The sequence below is a fragment of the Zootoca vivipara genome, chromosome Z1, assembly GCF_965207765.1.
Source record: "Zootoca vivipara chromosome Z1, rZooViv2.hap1.1, whole genome shotgun sequence".
Classification (NCBI taxonomy): Eukaryota; Metazoa; Chordata; class Lepidosauria; order Squamata; family Lacertidae; genus Zootoca; species Zootoca vivipara.
The window spans coordinates 46201956-46214075 of record NC_142583.1 but is presented as its reverse complement, the minus strand read 5'-3'; the positions used below and the strand labels follow the sequence as shown (position 1 = coordinate 46214075).

Sequence of the window (12120 nt, the reverse complement as noted above, 5' to 3'; positions counted from 1 at the left end):
TCTTAGCCCTCTTAAAAGCATTTTTTCTTCTTAAAAAAAGGTTTTCTCATGTAATACAAATAGGGACCCTAGCATGGTCCTAGCATGATATAGGGTCTCATTTGCACAAAGAAGGTTCAACTATAACTGCAAGAGAGCAACTGGTCTTTTGCAAAAGGCAGGGTGCTACGGAAGTGTTATTATGTTGTGACAGTGGTGGGGAGTGATATGAAGAAATAATTCCTGGCAAAAATGAATTGCATCAATAACCCAGAGCAGTTTAACCTTAAAACTCACATTTTCTGAAGGAGTGGAGATGGGTGCCTCGTTCCTCACAAGCGGTGCTAAAAGTGTTTTATTTGCTTAGTATTTTCAAGAAGAGTTATGTGTGCTTACAGTTCCCTTGCTAATGGAAGAAGCTTCAGTTCCTGTATGCAGTTTTTACACAGTTGTGCTAGATTTATTGTCGAGTTCAGCTTGCAATTGGCACGCAGAGCATATCTGGTTGTACTCAGATCCAGATGGAAACTTCTTGCCCAGCCTCCAATGGTTTGTTCACCTCTCCCCCTCCCCCCCTGCTTCCTCTCCCTTTATTGTTTTCTAAGACATGAACAATACGTCTGAAAGAGGCTTGAAAACACAGATTCCTTCCACCAGCTGACTTCTGGCTTCTTGAGGCTCTGCAGAAACCTACAGCCGCTGAACATTTGCACTCTTCTCACGGAGAAAGAGACAAACCCTTCTAATGCATCCATCCACACACAATCTAATTTATTGTCTTGTTATGGAATAAATGGTTCCCTCATGGGAAGAAACAGAAAGGCATATATTTGAGCTCCAGGAATGGCCTTCCTTGCAGTTTATACCTCTGTAGCATAGATCTCCTCATTCCTGCATCAATGACTTTCATGGCAAATAACTTTATAGCTAGAACTGCTTTAAATGTGACAAGGGAATTAGAGTTGCTGTGAACATAACATAAGGGCAGGGGTCCCCAAATTTTTCAGCAGGGGGCCGGTCCACTGTCCCTCAGACCTTGTGGGGGGCCAGACTATATTTTGGGGAAAAAATATGAACGAATTCCTATGCCCCACAAATAACCCAGAGATGCATTTTAAATAAAAGGACACATTCCACCCACGTAAAAACATGCTGATTCCCGGACCGCCCGTGGGCCGGATTTAGAAGGTGATTGGGCCACATCCGGCCCCTGGGCCTTAGTTTGGGAACCCCTGCATAAGGGCATGGCTGGTTCAGACTGGCAGCCCCTCTAGCCCAGAATCACAGTTATTAGACAGAGGCTTATAGGAATCCTGCATGCAGGACCTGAGTGCAACAGTGTCCTCCCATTAGTGTACCCCATCAACTGGCATTTTTAAAAGAGGCATCGATAGCCTTACCTTCCTTTTTTTAATTTTTAAAAAATCCACTTTTAAAGCTGGCCATATTGGTGACCACCACTACATCTGGTAGTAGTGGATTCCATTGTTAACATAATAACATCAGAAGAGCCTGCTGGATCAGGCCAAAGACCCTGTCTCTTGGCTTTGATGGTACATTTCCTGATCTGTGATGTACACTTTATACACTTACCTATAATTGTGGCTTTGAATAATCCCCAGTATGTCCCAACATGCAAGAGGGAACAATAACAGGAATGGTGGGGAAAGGAACAGATTCCAGTTATATTACTGGTTCTATATTTTTGGTTGGTGCCCGGAGAGTTATTTCTCTGAGGTCTGTCACCTCAGTACTTCTGATTCTGATTCTCACCCCGTCTCAGGGATGCGAACCACTGACCTTCTGATTAGCAAGCCCAAGAGGCTCAGTGGTTTAGACCACAGCGCCACCTCCTGTGAGGTAGAACCCATTATTGCAGGGTGGTTTCAGGTTCTGCAGAAATGACTTTTTTGAGGTAAACATAGTACTTGTGTACTTTTTAATGAAAACTGAGTCCTTTTGTGGTTTCATATTTTTAATTTTATTCTGTGAACCACCCTGAGACCTCCGGGTATAGGGTGGTATAATAATAATAATAATAATAATAATAATAATAATAGTAGTAGAACATGTTTGAATGTTCTGTCTATATCCACAGGCATAAGTAGTTGAGGCTTCAAATGATAACATAATATTGTTTTGATCCCCCCCATAGAAATAGGGTCTTGTGAATCCACTTGTCCTTGTATGTCTGATTCCCATATGCTTTAAACCTGTTTGTGGAGTGTGTGTGTGTGTGTGTGTGGTGTAGATATATATCAAACACACACACACACACACACACAGAGGCATTGTGCTGCATTTTTCTGTGACACAGTGATGCAAACTCTACAGTTTGGCTTGTTGGAACATGATATCTGTGTCAACACTGTTTTCTTGGTTGCCATAACACCAGGAAAAATAATACGGAATGCCAAATATTAATATAGCTGTAGCTTTGGGGAATGGGAGCCTTTCTAAATGGCTTGAAGCTATGTCACACTATAATCCTTGGAAATAAAATGTGAACATAATTGCTGAATGCCGACTGGATCTGTGCCTGCTCTGGTCTTCCAGCCATTCTGTGCTAAAGCATTGTCTCTTAACATTGTGCAGCTATTTTCTGTTTCTTTCTCCACCCACCCCCCTCAGCATTTTCTTATTCACATAAAATAAGGAAATAAACATGGCTTAAGCCAGTATGAAAGAGCTGAAAGATGGATTAGCTATGGTTCTGCGTGTATAGGACTTTTGCATAACTTACAACTACTAATAAGTTAAAGGTAGAATGAAGAATGTGAGCTGCCCTGTTAAGAGGTTTCTGCAGCAATGGGAATGAGGCCTGAGGGTTGTGACAGGGTCCTTCTCCTTCCCTAAGCCTAGTTAGTGCTTTCCCAGCTTCGGGGAGAAGGTGGGAGGGTTCTAGGACCCCGCCACAGCCCCAAACTGCCTTCCCAAAGCTCAGTGCCTCACTTTCCCAGCTTTGGGAAGGCAGCACAAGGGCTGGGTTTGGGGTCAAATTTTGACCTTTTCCCCCAACCTCCCACGTGATAAGGCAGTGTGCGGCCTGCAGGTCCTGCATCGAAGTACTCTTGTGGCCCACTTGGTATGAAAAGTTGGGTCACCCTGTTCTAAACCACCTTATGGTGGTGGAATATATCACAAAGACAGTGGAAAATATGGGAGGCGTGATGTTGGCGCATGCACACACACCCCAGTGACGGTATGCGGCACCAGCCACCCATGGTTATGGGGGCAGCACCGCTGTTAGGAGGAATCCTCCAATGGTTTCTGAAAGCAATCATAACTTCTCATTATAATCTGCTTTATGTCTTTAAAAGAGGTGGTGAAGTTAAAACATTTCCATGGAAATCAATGGACAGCCACTGAGGTTTTCTCCCACTTGTTTACTTTCTGCCTCCACAGATGCTACAGAGCATAGGATTCTCAGTAACTCTGCAGCCAACTGCAACATTTCCCCACAAGCAAGCAAGCAGCTCACACTCTTGACTGCTGTGAGCTTCCTATTACAGCTTTTATTTTCCTTGGGTATATGGTATCCACTCTTTCAGCATGCAAAATGCTGGTTCCCGTCACAGACTTAGCAATATGTGCAGTGTTGTGGAATTTGTCTGCATGGAGCTGTTATTTCCACAACAAGATTCGAACCCTTCTCTTGGTGGGCTTCTAGGTTCTCCATGCAAGCCACCTATGCCCAGAGCAGTGGCGATAGACCTGGTTCACACTGTAGCCACTGAACTTGATAAGATCACCTGAGGACAGCTCTCAGTCCAGTGTGAGCCTCAGGCACTTCCACACCCATTCCTGTTTCCCTAATGAGTGCACTTGGCTGACTCCCATTGATCAGAATCCAGCTAATTCCCACTTAAATTGCTTCCAGAAATATCAGTGTTTTTATAATGGGCGGCAAGGGAGACATAGAACTCAAATAAATGCAGAACCAGCTAGTGCATTTGTGATTAGTTACAAAAAGTGCCAATTCATGAACATGTGGATCTCACCCACTTGTCTGAGTATCACAACTGTCTAAAATATTGTTCTAAATGATGGCGTTCTGAAATTTGAATATGTGTGTGCACTGCTTTGTTTTCTATGCACAACAAACAGGTGTCCTTCCCTACATGTGCAATTCCTCTTGGATCAAAACAGTAGGACCTGTTTATGCTTTTCTTAGAAAACAGAGATAGGGGTGTGTGGGAAGAGTCAGTTAAAACTGCGATCAATCCCAATGGCAGTGATCATTATAAAAAGCTCAAACAACTAGTTCAAGAGATCTGAATGCAAGAGAATGCTGGTGAGAAATTGGTTCATTCTGTTTATGTTTTCTTCTTCCTTTCACATTAACGAAACAAAATCTGCCTGAAAGAAGGATCTTCACTTCTTATCTGCATCTACTAAATCTTTTATTTCACCTGAAGCCATATAATCTTCTGATAGTCATTTCCTGAGCAATCACTTGTTTGGTTGTAAACAGAGGATTAAGGTGAGGAATAAGGAACAGGAAGAACTCTTAGAAATGGTGCCAGCACTAGACTTTGATGAATCCTGTGCAAAGAAATGTGGAGCCCAAAGAAGCCCAGCTGCCTGGAGAGGAAGGACTTGTCTGCCTAATTACTGAGGGAGGCTTGTTATTAGGAAAAGGGATGCTCAGGCTTCAGATTGCCCTTCCACTGTACTACACACTTTATATTCACTAGAAGGGATTCTGGGTTTACAGGCACTGGTGAAATGCTTCTGCTCATTTAGGAGATGCACACACACGATGACCCAACGCTAACATTTTTACATTATAACTGTGTGCTGTTATGAACTCTGGGGAGTGTTTTTGCCACCAGTGGTTAGGCAACATCATCAAATACCCTTGGTGCTATACCACTTTGAGGTGTATGAGCCGTTAGGGGAGGGGCAGTACATCTGGTGGGGGGACACATCTTGGTTATAGTGAAGATGTGCAGAGTTGTGATAGGCTGAATAATAGAATCAAAGAACTGTTGAAAGGGACCCTGAGGATCAGCTAGTCCAACCCCCAGCAATGCAGGAACCTTAACTAAAACATTCATGACAGGTGGCCATCCAACTTCTGCTTAAAAACCTCCAAGGAAGGAGATCCCACAACCTCCTGAGGGAGATCATTCCACTATCAAACAGTTCTTACTTCCAGAAAGTTCTTCCTGGTATTTAGTTGGAATCTGATTTCTAAATCCATTGGTTTGGGTCCTACCCTCCAGAGTAGGAGAAAGCTAGCTCCATCTTCCATGTGACAGGCCTTTAGATACGGTATTTGAAGATGGCTATCATATCTCCTCTCAGTCTAATATTTACCAGGCTAAACATACCCAACTCCCTCAACTGTTCTTCATAAGGCTTGGATTCCAGACACTTGAACATCTTGGTTGCCCTCCTCTGTGCAAGTTCCAGCTTGTCAATATTCTTAAATTGTGGCTCTCAGAACTGGACACAGTACTCCAGGTGTGGTCTGACCAAGGTAGAATAGAACGAGACTATGACTTCCCTTGATCAGGACACTATACAGTACTTCTGTTGATGCAGCCTAGTTTATTAATCAGGAAGAATGCTCTATATGCAGTGGGCATTTTATAACCTTCCCACAAAATTTGTGCAAAGAAATCAGGATGAGCACTCAATAAATCAGTCATCTTGGAAGTGGCTGTAGTCATTTCGAGGCTGCATTCACACAGGAGTTTATTCCATTTCCCTGACATTTCTCAAACTGTCAATTTCCACATTATATTTGAGTTTCTGCATGATATGCAAGCAACTTCCAGAAAGCTAGTGGAATATAGTGGAAGGTCAGTGCGCATTTCTGGGTTAATTACTTCCAGAAAAAAAATCTGTTCGCAATCAGGGAAAATCGAACACAGTATTTCCCATGTCTGACTGCACCCCTAGATAAACATACTTATGATTGTCATTAATTTGTGTTTTTGTAATTGGTAAAACACTAAACCAACCACGTTTCCTCATGTTGTGGTCATACTCTATCATAAATTGCTCTTTTTCTATTGAAAAAAAGAGGAAGCTCTCTTTATTGGAACTTAATTCTATATAAGTACACTTCGAACTTCCTGATATCAGTAGCTCAGAACTTTACTTTCCTCACATTTTCCTGCTGCGGTGATATCACAGCACATTCAGAGCAGTCAAAAAGGAAACCTGGCTTTTTGGAAGAAGCACAGAAATCCTTTCCCGCTAACTGTACTCCTCTTCAGCTTCCAAACAGAGCAGCTGCAAAGAATATTAAGCATATCCACTAACTCTGAAAAACACCCAAATGGTAAAAACAATATGCCTTTATTTTGTTTAGCATCTTCCATCTGAACTATACTTTCAAGGGCTTTGCAAGAGTTAAACAATCTAAAAATCCTGCATGGTATGAATTACAGGGGGTGGATGACATTTTAAAGAAAAGGATATTGTACAAGTATATATTACGAACTTGTATGGCCAGTAACAGATGGCAGCAGAAATGAGAAGCTTGACAGCAAAGGAAAAATGGTAGAATGGAGATCTGTAAATAAATAGAGAATTAGTGAGATGATAAAGGGGATCATTGTTGGCATGAGCTGTGATGGTGATAAATTTTGCAACTATGTTGGTTAGTCATAGAGCAAGTGGATTGTAAAGGATCAGGGAAATGGAACAGATGAGGTCCATTATTGATATACAGTTCAATAATGAACAAAATACGGTAGTAATAATTGCTCTGAGTTGTTGTTGTTGTTGTTGTTGTTGTTGTTGTTGTTGTTGTTGTTGTTGTTTTAGCCAGTCACATTTAGACATTGCTGCTGTGATTCTCCTAGGATCTTAAACAAACTTAATGCAAAGAGCTAAAATCTTATAGATTGCCTAGATTGACCTTGTTCTGGTCAGTTGGACATTGCCTTTACTGCTGGATTGTGTTCTAGTGCACAGTGACCCGTCTAAGCTCTTCCTCCCTTTTAAAAGTTATCTCTTTTAAAATCACTCTTATAGAATTTCAGTGGCAATCTGGCTCTTTCCACTCGGGTTTCCATGTCTGGCTGGTACCCAGTCCCCAAGCACAGATAAAGCTGGAACCTTGTTGCAGCAAGCAATTTGCCTGTTATATGTGCATTGCATAGCTGAAATGGTCTGCAGAGCTCCTCTTGAAAAGGAGCTAGCCTTTTCCCTCAATGCAGATGTACAAAAAGAACAAGAACGGGACTTAATCCTGTTACTGTACTAACATTCAGAAGAACTCACAATCTTAAGAACATAAAAAGAGGTGCTGGATCAGAAAATTGCCCCATCTGCAGTTCAGCATCCTGTTCTCACAACGACCCACCGGATGCCTGTCGGAAACCTGTAAGTAGAATTTGAACATGAGAGTACTCTCCTCCTGTGGTTTCCAGCAACCTTATTTCATATGCCCTGCTTCTTGTATTTTGTTTAATGAGGACCAAAACCTCTTACCAACTCTTCAGTTTTCACTGGCAAGTGGGAAATGTTACCTACAATAAGCAATATAAGGTATGGATCGCAGCTATTCTTTTTGACCAGCCTTCACAAAAGGAGCACTTGAGAAAATTATAATTGCCAAAGCAGAAGTTTACTGTTTCAGAAGCAGCATGAACTTTACTGCTAAAGCCGTTTAATATACAAGTTTCTGAGAACCAGTATAAGGCCTGTAATTTAATATCTCATCAACAGTTCATGTATAAACGAGCTGGGGCCTTGGCACTTTACAGACCATGAGTATCATTCAGCCATCGTTGCCTCGATTGCTTTCCCTGCCTAGCTTATTCTTACCCTTGACGAGTCCCTGGAGCCAGTAAAACTTGATCAGCCATTTGAGTTCACTTGAGGCCCTCAATGTCACAGTGGATTTTGCATTTTACCCTTCTTGGCTGTGGTCAGCTCAGCTGTTTGGATGCCACAGCCTGTGATGTCATAGAGAGCTTTGGATCTCCTGGCCAGGCCCTCTCAGAGGTCAAGAGACGCTTGGGTCACTTCCACCATTTGAGCCCCCTTGCCATAATAGATTTATTTTTTAAATGACGCACTCAAAAAAAGATACATTGTTATTAACATTTAGGAACATAATACATACTTTAATATGGCAAAATCTATATCAGATAACAAAAAAGTTATTTCTTTTACCAGATCATATCTCTTATTTGCTTACATTGGTAGCTCTGAGCTGAGGGTGTGTCACATCTTGGTCTGATGGGCGTCCGATCCTGTATTGCATTGTAACATTGTAAGCACAGTATAATAATAATTTATAAAATTTGTATATTGCCCTATCCTGCAGATCTCAGGATGGTTCACAACCGTGCCTATGATTCTACCACCTGCACATATGCCAATGCAGAACTTTTCTGAGGCCCAGGTGGGAGTCTTCTTAGTATAAAGTTATACACTCAAACGAAAAGGCAGCCAGTCCCTGGTGTGGCTTCCCAACCAGCTTAGCCCTCTGAGGCCTGGGACAAAGGTACCCGGCTGCCCCACACCCTGCATGGGTCTGGCTGCACATATGATACAGAGATAGTTTGGGAAAGGCAAAAAAGTCTGTGCTTCATTAAGGATTGTCTCCATTCTACTTAGAGTAGAATTCAAATTCAAGGGTGTAAGTCAGTCATGTCTATGAATTTCGGTGGAACTAATCTGAGTAGCAATAACACTGGATGCAAGTATTTTACGGCAAACAGTTGCATGGGCCTGTTCCACTCAAATTCCAACTTCTGGGGCAGAAAGAATTCCCCCCAAGTTTTTACACCAATATCATATTCTCATGACAACATTGTGGTTGACATACCAGGGCAGCGTGTAAGAAAACACGCTTCATGCAAATGGGACTATGAGATGGTGGAGAGAGCGAGAGCACACATGAATAGGGAAGCCTCCGCAGCTAAAGCCAATTCTGTATTGTGCAAGAGCGGTGATGGCTCAAGGAGGTACTGTACACTTGAAGTGCTTCGACTGCTGGGTAGCACTCTCTGTTTCATGATTTATGATGCAAATCACAGCCTCTCTGGCTGCTCTTGAAAGCATGCAATTATGTTGGTTTGCTTCCTGTTGTGTTCTGTGGCCTTTGTCATAAGGACGAAGCAATGGAATTTCAGTAGCTAACATGCTCCGTGAATGGCAGCATTGTGCCTTGCAGCTCTGACCTTTTCAATATTCCACCGTTCAAACATGAGTTGTCTCTTTGCAGTCTCGGCAGCCTCCGGGAAGAGCAAGGTTACAGGAAAATGCAGAATACTGAAAAGAGAAATAATAGTATGATTCATTGTCTCAAAGCTGCAAACTGTGCCTGTATTGTTTAGAGTCTTCTTTCAGTGGATGAAGCAAAATTAAACCACGGCCTCTTAAGCCAGGGTTAGCCCAAGGCACCCGGGCACCCCAGCTGACCCTTGGCAATCCAAGCCCAGCTGTTCAACATGCCATCTCATTTCTCTGTTTCTAGCTGGTCATGCCTGTTTCTTTTCCTGCTTTCGGACACGCTGCTAGCTTCAGACCTGACCTGCCAAATGAGGATCCTGTTTTGCTATTGGCTAGCCATGAGGAATTAATTTTGTCGACTTTTGCATCCGTTTCTGGGCCCACTTGGGGCACATTCCCTGTTTATCCAGCGAGTGGGTTAATGTTCCTCTGTAGCTAAAGGAATCATTCAGGCAGAAGCAACAGAAGGTCCTGCCTAAAATAGATGTAGGAAAGAATGCTCAAAGACATTTATTTGAATTAAACTGGGGTGGGGTGGTGAAGCAGTTTATTTTCTTATGTATTAGGAAAGCTGTGATGGATCCTTCCACTATGACACTGCACCCTACAGAATATCATAGATGGGACATTTGTACTGTGGAATGCCCTTCCCTCTGCCATATGTCAAACAGCAACTCTCAGTTGCTTCAGAAGTCTTATGAAGGCTTATATTTTTGCTCAGACTTTCCCTATAAGATTCGACCCAGTTTTACACGTCCGAAGCTTCTGATTTTCTGTTTTACTTGCTTTCATATGCTGCTATATTGCTTTTCTTTTCTTTTCTTGTTTTAGCGATATATTGTTTGTCTTTTAGACTGTATGTGGGATGCAAAGGGTTAAGTGCAGTCAAGTCACAACAATCCCTAGATAGTCCACTTGGAGGACTGAGGAGGAGGATATGACTAAGCGTAGTTTCCTCTTCCTTCACATGCAAATGAGTTGAGGAAGTGGCAGATAAATCCTGAAGGAAACAGCCATTTTCCCTCTCTTGGACCAGACCTCTTGGACTACACACATCTTAGTGAGTCTCTCCCTCAAGGCCTCCAGCCTAGAGAGAGAGATGAGATGGAGTCTCACTTCTTATAAGTGAACTTCACAATGTATATATTACCTTTTAACTAAGCAAGTCTACCTCTTGAGTGTGCTGTACCTCGAGATGCTTGTAAGTAAACATCTTTTATACTTTTAAGAGCATTGTGTTGTGTCTTTTCTTTTAAGAGGGAAAAAGGGGAAATACCAGGAAAATACACTTTATTTTAGTGGCTTAAATCAAGCCTGCGCAAACGTTCTTCTGCTGTGTATTTTGCAAAAGGGGAATGTTTTACTCTGCTAAAGTTTTGTGCTTGCTAGCGCAAGCGGGGATAGGATATATTAAACAATATCTCCTCATCCACATTCCTGAACATTCCCACACTGTACGCACCTTAGAGATTTCCAAAGTATTCTGAAGTATTAAGCGGTATATAAACACCTTTAAAATAAAAGGAAATAAATGAATGTCTTGAATAAAATGTCAGAAGCAGCTTTCGGTAGCCATGGAGTTGGGCTGCGGGACTGAAATGTTTTTTCTTCCTCTGTATGTCTCAGGTTCCAAGGAAGGAGGCAGATGATAGGGAAAGATTATAGACACTGCCAGAGCCCACAAGGGAAAGCCTGCTTCCTCTCTGCATCTCTTTATATTTCCCCAGCTTTCCAGGGAACCAGAGACACTCCGGCTATTAAGCCCACCGGCTTCACCTTTTTCCCTTACCCAGCTGGCCAATTAGGCCTTGCTGCCTGATTGCTGGCAGTGACATTATCAAGTGGCTGCTGTTGAGCCCCCCCCCCCCTGCAATGCAGGAAGAGCCTTCAGGAGCATATGGCCATGGGAGGGGGGGAGGGGAGAGAAGGGCTTGTTAATTCTTCCTTGCCAGACACACTGTAAAAGCTGCCGATCTAAGGCTGGGCAGACGACTTGGGTCTGGTTTGAATGTGACACTTCCCACATTGTTAGACACTGTTGTAGGGCTCAAGGTGTAATGTTGTGCTGCCTGATATGGAGTCAGTCCAAACAGGTCCATCCAACTCAGTTAGATTGTCTCTGCAAGACTGACCACTCTGGCAGCTAGTCAGACCACCCAAGCAACTTCCTCCTTATCTGGGTCCCACATGAACTTAGTGTGAATGCTGCACATACTGTAGCATGTGAGAAGGATGGTGCACCAAACTATCACAGCATTCTTGAGGTGGGTACCCAAGGTAGAAAAGAGACTCAAAATGCCACCCACTCATGATATATATTGCAAGTAACCAACAACAGCTCCTCCTCCTCCTCCTCCTCCCCCTCCTCCTCCTCCTCCTCTTATTATGATTATGATGATGATTATTTAGTCACTTTTCTCACAGAGTAACCTCATAGAATCATAGAATTGTAGAGTTGGAAGGTACCCCAAGAGTCATTAGTCCAACCCTCTGCAATGCAGAAATCTCAGCTACAGCATGCATGACAGATGGCCATCCAGTGTCTGCTTAAAAACCTCCAAGGAAGGAGAGGACACAACCTTCCAAGGGAGACTGTTCCACTATCAAACAGCTCTTACTGTGAGAAAGTTCTTCCTGATGTTTAGTTGGAATCTCCTTTCTCAAGTGACTTATGTTAAAGCCAATCAATAGAAACCTAAAAACACAGCCTTACAGAACCTACCCCACTAAAAGAGACCACAGTGCCACTCCTCAAATTAAGAACCAAAAGCCCAGGACAAAAAGTCCTTGCCTGACATCTCAAAATAGATAAAGGTGGTGCCAGGCGTGTTTCTCTGAGGAGAACATTCCACAATCAGGGGTCACCACTGAAAAGGCCTCTTCTCATGTTACCACCCTCCAAACCTCCCATGGTGGTGACACACAAAGAAGGGTTTC

At 42.9% G+C, this 12120-nt stretch overlaps 2 long non-coding RNA genes across 4 annotated transcripts in view; one reads left to right on the top strand and one right to left on the bottom strand.

The window, feature by feature from the left end:
• LOC118083596 (uncharacterized) overlaps nucleotides 1-402 on the bottom strand; it is a 29689-nt gene extending 29287 nt beyond the window's left edge. The window contains exon 1 of the long non-coding RNA XR_004692404.3: nucleotides 277-402. This is a non-coding gene — a long non-coding RNA (uncharacterized LOC118083596). The remainder of the gene's footprint in view (nucleotides 1-276) is intronic.
• A 599-nt stretch (nucleotides 403-1001) lies between these two features.
• LOC118083595 (uncharacterized) overlaps nucleotides 1002-12120 on the top strand; it is an 80517-nt gene continuing 69398 nt past the window's right edge. For all 3 annotated transcript variants that reach the window (XR_015947764.1, XR_015947762.1, XR_015947761.1), the window contains exon 1: nucleotides 1002-10384. This is a non-coding gene — a long non-coding RNA (uncharacterized LOC118083595). The remainder of the gene's footprint in view (nucleotides 10385-12120) is intronic.